Below are 12,158 nucleotides of genomic sequence, written 5' to 3'. Positions count from 1 at the left end.
CCTAGGACATTCAGGGAAAATCATCTTCCTTATAATGCTCCGGGCGTGACCCTTGGGGACAACCTGTGTTCCCTCTGCCCTAGAGAAACCTAAAAGAGCAGATTCTTCCCGGGTGCAAAACATAGCTTGATGCACTTTTCAACATTCAGAATCCATTTTTAATGGCTACTTGTAGATTTTGGGAAAAAAAAATAACCAGGAATGGTGATAAAGCTGTTACTTGCTGGTTCTTACTGAAGTCAGGACTTTCAGAAGAATAGAAAATTAACCTTAAGCATGGGAATTGTCTAATACTTTATCAAAAAATATAGGGAACACTGAAGACGTTTCCTACCAATTTTTTGTTCTTCCTTATTGCTACAATGGATTGACTACAAGTTTGTAGACAATCAATATGAGCTTTACAAAGAATTCAAGGGACTAATAAACTAAACTGTAATCAACTTCAGGGATTTTTTTTCTCATATTGGTTAGCCAGCTCAATTTTTATTTATTTTTCAAGAGTGCACAAAGCTGTCAGAACTCATGGAGAGCCATTACTCATGAGAAATAAGTAGCAAATGACACTGAGTGGAGGATCCTTCTGGCTGTAGGGTTAAGGTTTTGGTAAGTTTTTTTGAATATATTCCAGGATCTTATGCAATCCCTCTTTGGATTCATTCATTCAATCATTCAATCGTATTTATTGAGTGCTTACTGTTTGCAGAGCACTGTACTAAGCACTTGGGAAGTACAAGTTGGCAACATATAGAGATGGTCCCTACCCAACAGTGGGCTCGCAGTCTAGAAGGGGGAGACAGAGAACAAAACACATTAACAAAATAAAATAAATAGAATAAATATGTACAAATAAAATAAATTGAGTAATAAATACATATATACTGGTGCTGTGGGGAGGGGAAGGAGGTAAGGCGGGGGGAGGGGGAGGGGGAGGAAGGGGAGAGGAAGGAAGGGGCTCCATCTGGGAAGACCTCCTGGAGGAGGTGAGCTCTCAGTAGGCCTTTGAAGGAAGGAAGAGAGCTAGCTTGGCGGATGTGCAGAGGGAGGGCATTCCAGGCCAGGGGGATGACGTGGGCCGGGGGTCGATGGCGGGACAAGCGAGAACGAGGCACGGTGAGGAGATTAGTGGCAGAGGAGTGGAGGGTGTGAGCTGGGCTGGAGAAGGAGAGAAGGGAGGTGAGGTAGGAGGGGGAGAGGTGATGGACAGCCTTGAAGCCGAGGGTGAGGAGTTTCTGTCTGATGTGCAGATTGATTGGTAGCCACTGGAGATTTTTGAGGAGGGGAGTAACATGCCCAGCGCATTTCTGGACAAAGATGATCCGGGCAGTGGCATGAAGCATGGATTGAAGTGGGGAGAGACACGAGGATGGGAGATCGGAGAGGAGGCTGATACGATAATCCAGACGGGATAGGATGAGAGCTTGAACAAGCAGGGATCTGAGGCCAGGACCAGCTTTTAGGTAAACAATCGCTTAAAAGGACTTTAGAGATGGGGAAGAGACCAATGCTAGGAAAAATTCAGGGAAAACACAGAAGAAGCAGACCTGCAGCTAGGTGCATAGAAACCATAACAATGATAATGGAAGAACCGTTAGCAAGATTACAGATTATGGCAGAATATAGGATGTTCTAGATAAAATTTATCCATAGAGTATCCATGAATCAGAAGTAATTTGACAGCAGTTGATAATAACAGTCAGGAGGGCATGTAGCAGAGTGGAGTGGTGGCACCATTTAATGTTCAAATTGGAAGTGGTACCCTTGTTGACAGGGGAGTGTGGAGCACTGGCTCTAGAGCAATAGGGACAGATTATGGGTTCCCCTAAAGAAATACTCTAGATCTGGGAACGGGGGTGGTAGGTTGAAATCATGCAGACTCTCACTTGCTGTTATGTTCCACTAGATACACAAGCAGTCTTATGTAGTGATAGCCTTCAGAACACTACAAGGGTGTGCATTTCAATGTGATGATGTAGTATAGAATGGAAAGAGAAGGCTTTGTCTTGAATGGACAAATGTCTGAAGCCAGTCCAGTTTCAAGGATGAAGGATTCACGATGGGATTGTCTCTCACCTCTTTCCCCAAGAGTATCCAGAATCAATCAGCAAGTGGCATTTGAGTACTTCCTCCATGCAGAATATTGTACTAATATTGTGCTTGGGAGAATACACTGCAGTAGAGTTAGTAAATAGGATCCCTGCCTTCAGGGACCTTAAAATCTAATGGAGTGGATAGATAAATCACCAAGATGAAAGGTCCATTATTTACATAGTTTGTAAATAATAGTTTGTAAGGATCCTCACTCACACCACCAGGGATGTGATAGCCAGGAACTCTTGTCTTACTGAGCCGCCAGAAATCATAACGTCCAAAACACTGGGGTCACTGGAAGTACTACATTAGCACTCAATAACAAAAGTATTGCCAACTGTAATATTGAATTGAAAAAAAAATGAATGGTGAATAATCCATGTCTAATGAAGAAGTTAAATCCTGGCTTTGGGAGTTACACATCTCTTCTTTCCATACTGATGGATGATGTACTTACTTGCTTTTTGTGACACTTCTTGGTTCAGTCTACTGAAGAGATGCACCAAGTGACTGACAGTAATCCTAAAATGCCAGCATTTATTGAGTAGCTAAAAAGCAAAAATAGATTGTCAACCAATATTGATATTAATCAATGCAACTAAATTCTTAACTGACTCAATATGTCGGCAATTCATAAAACGGGATCATAGAGCTTAAGCAAGCAGGCAGACGATATTCTAATAAAACTGGCTAAAATGATATTAAGGCTGTTTTATCTTCATTATCAATCCAGAGGTGTAGGAAACTAATAAATCATCTGGGTGACAGCACCCTGGTGCTGTTCTGAAATAATGCATCATCAGAACAACTGTGATAAGAGCTGGTGCTTGATGATAAATTAGCTTGGTCCATCACAAGAACAAATTCAACACAAACCTGATTCAAAATAAGGTGGCATTAGGGAATATTGTGTGAAAGACTACAAGGAGGAACCATGCTAATAATTGACATTGTAATAATTACTTCTGGTATATATCCTGCAGTGTGTCTCAGTGGAAGGAGCAAGGGCTTTGGAGTCAGAGGTTCAAATCTTGGATCCGCCAATTGTCAGCTGTGTGACTTTGGGCAAGTCACTTCACTTCTCTTTGCCTGTTACCTCATTTGAAAAATGGGGATTAAGACTGTGACCGCCCCCCCCACCAACTCCACTCCGTGGGACAACCTGATCACCTTGTAACCTCCCCAGCACTAAAAACAGTGCTTTGCACATAGTAAGCACTTAATAAATGCCATTATTATTATTATTATTATCCTGAGTTCTCCCCGGCATAGAAGAAATATGTATTTACAATTGAACCACTAAAATTCCCAAGTAATTTCCAAACCATTTTTTTCAACAAAATGAATCATGGAGGAACGTTATGTGTCTCAGTGAAACTCCAGACAATGACTGGAACTTCTTGTTAGTGCTTTTAAATTATCTTGAGTCTTGTTTCACTTTTATCCCTCCAGCATTTACTTTTGAGCATTGCTTTGTATCTTTTTATCCTTTTTCATTTATCTTTCATGTTCTACTTAATCACAGTACTTATGTCTTTACCTTTAAAAAACTTGAATATAGTATTCTTGGTATAATATTAATTAATATAGTTATCTTAAAATATTCTGCAACACTGTGCAAAATATATCTATGCATTATGAAATTTGATTTTAATGTGGTGCCTGAATTCCCTATTCCAAAGCTATGTAATTGTTAATGTCACCATCAAAAGCAATAATTGAGTGCCTGCTGTGTACAGAACACATACTAAGGAATGGAGTTTATTCAGAAGAAACAAATGATTCCATTGTCCTGGCCCCCTAGGACTCTGAAACATTGATAGGTAAAGTACGAATGTGGTTCAAATTATAAAACCTAAAGCAAGGAAGCAGGGAAACAAAAGCAGAGACAACCATAGTGCTGAGGCATCTTATGGAGTGATGACCTAGATTAGATAATTCTCACAGGTTTTGAGAAGATTGAGGGGGAAAAAAAAAAATCAAAGCCAAAAAAAATATAAGTAATCTCACTAGCACCCTGTCAATGGCCTGTTTTTTTTTTCTGAAATTGATTTATAATACTGCTGAATTGATTGAACATAAGTGTCATGATTAATCAAGTCCAAGGTGGAATACTAAAGATGAAATAAACTGGGGAGTGACTCCAGATAAAGTGAAATGAGGGATAGTGAATGCTCTGCAGAGCATTTTACCAAGTGATTTGGAGAGTACAATATAACAAACAGACAGTCCCTACCCATAATGAGCTTATAATCTAGAGGGATGAGTTTAGCAAAGTATTCTATAATGAAAATAGCTTGTTGGGAATAAGGTAGACTGGTAATAGCAGTAATGAGTATCATCATCATCATTGGTCTTTACTGAGCACTTACTGTGTTTGGAGCACTATTCTAGGTGATAGATTAACAAAGATGGAAGAAACAGTCCTTCTCACTGTAGTTTGTCAAATTAAAGTGATGCCTTTTCACCAGGCAAGATATATTGATTATTTCAGCCTTTCTTCAGAATGTCATTCTCTTGCCCTTTAAACACTTGCTTCACTCTCTACTGAATGCTTTCTACTACCTCTTCAGACAATGTGGAGGCCCAAATTAATTCTGCTACTTGAATTTCAGCTCTACTTGAATGCAACTATTTCTTTCCCACTATGATTATTAGGAAGTATTTTCCCATGTGTTCTAGCAAGTTAATTAGACAGATGAAGGGTTCCACAAAGGCTTAGCACCAATTTAAGCTATAAGCAATTTATCACATGAAGTCCTTCATGATGAACTGATGAGCAACTTACCTTATAATAATAATAATGGTATTTATTAAACACCATGTGCAAAGCACTGTTCTAAGCGCTGGGGAGGTTACAAGGTGATCAGGTTGTCCCACAGGGGGCTCACAGTCAATCCCGATTTTACAGATGATGTAACTGAGGCACAGAGAAGTTGTGACTTGCCCAAAGTCACACAGCTGACAACTGGCGGAGCAGAGATTTGAACCCATAACCACTGACTCCAAAGCCCGGACTCTTTTCACTGAATCTCGCTGCTTCTTACCTTATTTTGGTTTCTCAATCATTGTCTGACTTCAAGTGTTTAGTACAGTGCTCTGCACACAGTAAGTGCTCAATAAATACGACTGAATGAATTAAGTAGTTGCCTGCTTAGTCAAAGGGGACCGAGCCAGGAAACGGGAGGGTGGGACATTCCATAATTACCCATTCCTACCCTTCCTGCAGCTGCTCAGTGTCCCTTCTATCAACACACTTTTTCTCTCTGTCTTACAGAAGAGTGGAGGCCAGGGGTTACAGCGGCAGACACAATAGCCTCTTCTTCTTCCACACCCTCCCCCAAACACACACACACCGGGGAGAACCATTGTGAGCTCACTGGAAGGGGAGTAGGGGGCGGAGGTTAGAGTCACTGGGAAATTTCCCACATCTCCCTCTTCCCCATCTTCATATGTCACAGGATTGGCAGATATTCCAAAAACCAATCCCTTTGGATCCCATCTGCAGGAACCAATGTAGTTGTATGATGTAGATCATTAGGCTAATTGCCTAAAATGCCTAGGACCTTGGTAATTCAATTAAACACAATTTAACCAGTTAGCACCCCTGTACTATACCTGGCTGAAGATGCATAGGGAGAACATGGAGTGGAGAGAATTACATACTTGAAAAATGCACAGGTAACAAGATTGACAGGGAAGGTAATAACGAAGCTATCACTAGAAGGACCATAGTAACACAGACAACACTTCTTGACCTCGCTAACATGGCTCTTGATTGAACATAAAGGTGACAAATCTGAAATGACAATCCCCAAATGGCCATCTTGATGCAGACTGCCCTGACGTGTCTGGTTCTTAAAGAGGATCTGGCCCTTTAAATTGTGAGGATTAAGCAGTGGAGAAAAAGGAGAGTGAATATTTGAAGTCCACCCTGGGAGAGACTGAGATAGCTCCTTTAAAATTTCTGCTACCTACTTTTTACCTCCTCCTCCTTTTCTCCATCTAGGAATGATAGGAAGCTCTTACTACAGATAGGTGACCTCGCTCCTTAGCTATTCATTTCAGTGCTCAGGGAGGAATCTTATTCCTTCATTGGGGCAGGTTATTAATCAGCTAGCAGACCAAAGTCCAGCCAGGGTTTTGGTTAAGCAGCCCTGTCTAGGAGCTCCCTCCAGGAGACCTCACTTGAATAATTTCTTATCTCCCCACACTGTTTTCTCATTATTGACACTCCAGCACTTCCACATCATCTATAAACTTGTGTCCTCACTCCTTAAGCCCTTATAAATACCCACTTTTATCCTGCTCATTATACTTATGTACGAGAGAAGCAGCATGGCCCAGTGGAAAGAACACGGGCTTGGGAATCAGAGATCATGGGTTCTAATCCTGGCTTTGCCACTTGTCAGCTGGGTGACTTCGGGCAAGTCACAACTTCTCTGTGCTTCAGTTACCTCATCTGTAAAATGGGGATGAAGACTGTGAGCCCCACGTGGGACAATCTGATCACCTTGTATCCTCCCCAGCCCTAAGAACAGTGCTTTGCACATAGTAAGCACTTAACAAATGCCATCATCATTATTATTACTACAAATCTTTATACATAATTGCTTCACTCAACCGGTGCTTTGTTTTTATGTCTGTCTCTGGCTAGATTGTAAACTTGGGAACAGGGATCATATCTGTGGACTCTTATTGTACTTTCCCAAGAGCACAGCACAGAATAAGTGTTCAACAATGCTACTGATTACTTTTTACTTTTATAAAAGATGAATAGATATCAGTGCCACTTTTTTGTCATCTTTTTTTTGTGTCTTTGGTTAATGAATATAACTGATAGGAATATCTAAGATAGGAATTTAAGACACATAATATTTCCTTTTTTCGTCAATGTGGAAGACATGTCCTAACATTCTCAATTCTTTCTTTGAATGTGCAATTTTTAGGACACAGCTTTACGCCCTCACGTTCGTCATTCACCCTTACTAAACTACGGATCTGTTTTATGCAGGGACAACTGTATTCAGAGTAATCTTTACCTTTGGAGGCTTCCCTGAGTGTGATTCTCTGGCATATAGTAAGCAATTAACAAATACCATTATTATTACCCAGTGCTTAGAACAGTAACTGCTAGGTAGTAAGCTCTTAACAAATACCATCATTATTATTGATATTATTATTATGTGTTGAGCGCTGTTCTAAATTCTGGGCTAGATACAAGCAAATCAGATTGAGCACAGTCCCAGTCCCTCATGGACTCACAGTCTCAATCCCTATTTTATAGATGAGATAACTGAGGTCCAGATAAGTGAAGTGACTTGCCCAAGGACACACAGCAGACAAGTGATAGAGCTGGGATTAGAACCCAGGACGTTCTGATTCTCAGGCCTGTGCTATATCATCTAGTTTATCTAATCTTAATCCCCATTTTGCAATTTAAGTAACTGAGGCAGAAAGAAGTGAAATGACTTTCCTAAATCACACAGTAGTCAAGTGGCTGAGCTGGGATTTGAACCCAGGTCCTTTTGACTTCCAAGCCACTAGGCCAAGCTGCTTCTTCCAATTCACCTATTGCTCCTCCAGTTTAGCAATTTTGGCAAGTGAAGCAGATCAAACACATGCCTGTTCATCGGTAGAATCAGAGGCTGGGAGGATGCTGAATATTTTTCAAAGGCTCCCGAATGGGTTGCTCCATTCCTATATTAAATTGGGTTCAATAATAGTATACTGCTGTACAAGGGCTGAAAAACACTGATGATTATGATCATGTCATGGGTAGGAATGATGGTTGTGATGGTGATGATGATAGTGATGACGGGAATAAAATGCAGGGCCCTTCGTTGAATTTAAAGGCCTAGTCTGTCAATAATAATGATGGCATTTATTAAGCGCTTACTATGTGCAAAGCACTCTTCTAAGCGCTGGGGAGGTTACAAGGTGATCAGGTTGCCCCACGGGGGGCTCACAGTCTCAATGCCCATTTTACAGATGAGGTAACTGAGACACAGAGAAGTTAAGTGACTTACCCAAAGTCACACAGCTGACAATTGGTGGAGTCGGGATCTGAACCCATGACCTCTGACTCTAAAGCCTGTGCTCTTTCCGCTGAGCCATACTGCTTGTCTTCCTGCTTATTAAATAAAACTGCGAAGTAGACATTTAAGGTAACATATCTATAGTTTAAAAAAAAGTCTGTCTTGGAGTTCTAAGAACTAGTCATCCTGACAAATTTATCACAGGAAATGGAATTTGACTCAATTTGTGGCAATATATATTTCTTGGATGTATAGAAATATTTAAGCATTCAGGAGGTTGATCTACAAGCTATTTTGATCATGACTTGGGATAAATTACCTCTCACGGTCAATGGGCCTGTGGTAATAGTACTGATAAGGGCCTTTGAACAATGTTGTTAAGAACAAGAACCGCTTGATGCGGTTAACCACAGAGATAAGGTCAATAAGGATAAAGTGCTGGAGTAGGTTTTGGGTTACTGCCCAGCGAAACAAGTCTTCAGATATAAGGGGAAAAAGTTATTTGAAATGTAATAGAAATGAAATTTTGGGACATCATAAAAATTGTTTCAAACTAAGAGATTAAGTGGCCTAGCAAAACAAGTCTTCAGAAATAAGGGGGAAAAGTTATTTGAAATGTAATAGAAATGAAATTTTGGGACATCATAAAAATTGTTTCAAACTAAGAGATTGTTTTATTTCAAACAGTCCTAATGAACCCTAGTGAAATTTTAGAATCCTATTTTATCGATAAAGTGGGTTGGACACTGGATCCTTTTATTGCTTAAAAATAACATCTCAAGAGTAGGCTACACCATCCGTTTTACATCAGCACAAACCAGGATTGACCATGATAATAGTTTAGCATGGGCCACACTTCTTGCTCTACACATCAGAGAAGCAGCGTGGCTCAGTGGAAAAGAGCCCGGGCTTTGGAGTCAGAGGTCATGGGTTCAAATCCCAGCTCCGCCAGCTGTGTGAGTTTGGGCAAGTCACTTCGATTCTCCATGCCTCAGTTACCTCATCTGTAAAATGGGGATTAAGACTGTGAACCCCCCGTGGGATGACCTGATCACCTTGTAACCTCCCCATCGCTTAGAACAGTGCTTTGCACATAGTAACCGCTTAATAAATGCCATCATCATTTTAGGAAGCCTGGTGCCAGAGGTCCTGGGAGCTCAAAAGGGAAGACACACAAAATCAGAGCTGAAAGCTTTCTCTTCTGTAATTCTGGATCTGTTGATTTAAATTTGATATCTTTTAAAGATGCTTTGGAAAGATTTTATCTGCCATCTTTAGGTTTTTTGTTTGCTTCTTTGTTTTGGCTGCTGCTTTTCAAAGGCGTCAGTCCAATGCTCCTTGAGAGACCATGGGATGCATTACACTGTCTGAGGAGCTTGCAGTTGTGACTAGTGGCAGGTCCAGTGGTTTCTGTGAACGTATGTAATTGAGAGGGATGTTTCTATGCTGCCCTTTCATAGAAGCCTTAGAGTTAAATAACAGGAAGAGAAGTGAAGGTGTGTGTTTTCCCCTTGGCTAATCTAAGCTTCACCTGTGAGGTGTGAATATAGTCCTTCAGGAGCTGCCTTTTAATTAGCATACTCACACCCTCGAAAGCACTAGTCACTGAGCCAGAAGGCTCCTGCCAGGAGAGAAATGTGCATGTACGAAAGTACCCATGTTTTGCCCTAGAAATCAAATCTCCTGACCCACATAGTGTTCTTAGGCAGGACCAGAGAGAGGAGCTGTTAAAAGAATAACTCACCACTTTGGAATGTAAAACTGTTTAGCATTCTGAGGCCTGAAGAAGCGAAATATTTTGCTTTCAGGAATTTTTCTGCTTTGAGGGGTTAATAATAATAATGGTAATTGTGGTATTTTTTCAGTGCATACTATGTGCCAAACACTAAGCTCTGGGGTATCAGTTCCCACATGAGGCGCATGCTGTAAGCAGGAGATTTAATGGACCTATTAGTATGCTATTGGTGTATAGCATTTCTAAGTCATGTGTATAATTTTAAAAAGGAATACATATTACTTTAAAAAAGAAGTACTCTATATTGGTTTTTTGGCTACCCTACCTTTTTTCTTCTGGTTGCTCATTCCTCTCTACATCAATATGAAAGGCTCTCAATAAACATACTCTCCCCTTGACCTAGCCTCACCTCTCATACTATATGTTTTGCTTCCCTTAAATCTACTCATTGTCTCTTTCTCATCTCTTTCTTGCTATTGAATTCTTGCTCTCACACTCCCTCGCCCTTCACATCTGACAGACCACCAATCTCTCCATTTTCAATATTCTTCTAAAAGTGTGTCTCCTCTTGGAGACTTTCCCTGATTATCTCTTATCTCCCCACCCTATTTGCCAACTACTCTCAATTAGCAACTCCATGTAACCTCAACACTTTGGGTCTTTTCCGCCACCTAGCACTTCATTAACAGATCTTTAAACTTTGTTGTTTCCCACAACCTGTAATTAGTGTCTCCCTCACTAAATTACAAAATCCTAGAGAGCAGGGATCATATCTACTAACTCTTTTGTTCTCTCCCAAGTGTTCAGTTCTGTGCTTTCCGCGGAGTAAATGTTCAGTCAATACCACACCGTCTGAAACTGGTATGGAAAACCCTTAAGCAAGAAAACTTCTTCCAGTTTCAAATGATGTACTTCCTCAGCGTGGCTCAGTGGTAAGAGCCCGGGCTTTGGAGTCAGAGGTCATGGGTTCAAATCCCGCCTCTGTCAACTGTCACCTGTGTGATTTTGGGCAAGTCACAACTTCACTGGGCCTCAGTTACCTCATCTGTAAAATGGGGATTAAGACTGTGAGCCTTCTGTGGGACAACCTGATCACCTTGTACCCTCCCCAGCGCTTAGAACAGTGCTTTACACATAGTAAGCACTTAACAAATGCCATCATTGTTATTACCAGAATTGAACTCCAAGTCTTTCCTGTAGGCTTTTGTAGCATTTAGCTCTGGAACCGTCTACATGACAAATTTACAATATACAGCAACCTAATGGGATACACAGTTGCCTTTTCAGACAATTCATGCGCATGAATATGAGTTTACCATAAGTTGTGTCCTGTTCAAAATGAGGACAGTTCAATATAGATAGGAAATAATGCGAAAGGCTGTGGGGACAAAAGAAACAACCTCGTGTTTCAAATCAGTGAGAATGTACTGGGTTGGATAGGCTAAGGATAGACCGATAGTATTTTTACTTAAAAATCCACTGTGGTATAGGTATGAACTATCTTATGTGTACAAAAGGCAAGTCAAAATTATTGCCTCTATGCAGATTATTGTCTGGGTACAGGAAAAGTCAAATTGAAATATGGTGAATACGAACAGTGTGCAAGGAACAGATCAAGGTGGTGCAATAATTATTTTATAGCCCAATAGTTTTTCATATTTCTCTGCAAAATAATAGATTTTATAGACATATCATTGTGTAGAAAAGAGATATAAATGTACTGTGTAGATGAAGCTAAAACTAATCCAAGAGAGAGTTTATTTTTTCCAGGAGTTACTAAATTAATAGCAACAGTAAATAGACTAGAGACATGAAACAAAAAAACTGGTATATGCAACACATGAGTCTGGTAGTGATTCTGAACCTAACCTTCTTTGTAGAAGTCCCTTTTTATGGTTTCTTCTGTGGACCAAAGTTCAAAACTTCTTTAGCTTGGAGCAGGGAAACTAGAGAGAATTTCTCCTTTAATAATAATAATAATAATGGAATTTGTTAAGCAATTACAATGTTCCAAGCACTGTTCTAAGTGCTAGGGTGGAGACAGGGTAATCAGGTTGTCCCACATGGGGCTCATACTTTTAATCCCCATTTTCCAGATGAGGTAATGGAGGCCCAGAGAAGTTAAGTGACTTGCCCAAGGTCACACAGCGGACAAGTGGCAGAGCATAGATTAGAACCCACGCCCTCTGACTCCCAAGCCACTGATCTTGTCACTAAGCCACGCTTACTTAAAGTCAAAGCAGTAGAACATATAATTTTACTAACAGTAAATTCTCATTTTACTAGACTCCCTA

Source organism: Tachyglossus aculeatus, chromosome 17 (assembly GCF_015852505.1).
Source record: "Tachyglossus aculeatus isolate mTacAcu1 chromosome 17, mTacAcu1.pri, whole genome shotgun sequence".
Lineage (NCBI taxonomy): Eukaryota > Metazoa > Chordata > Mammalia > Monotremata > Tachyglossidae > Tachyglossus > Tachyglossus aculeatus.
Note: the sequence above shows the minus strand (reverse complement) of the source record.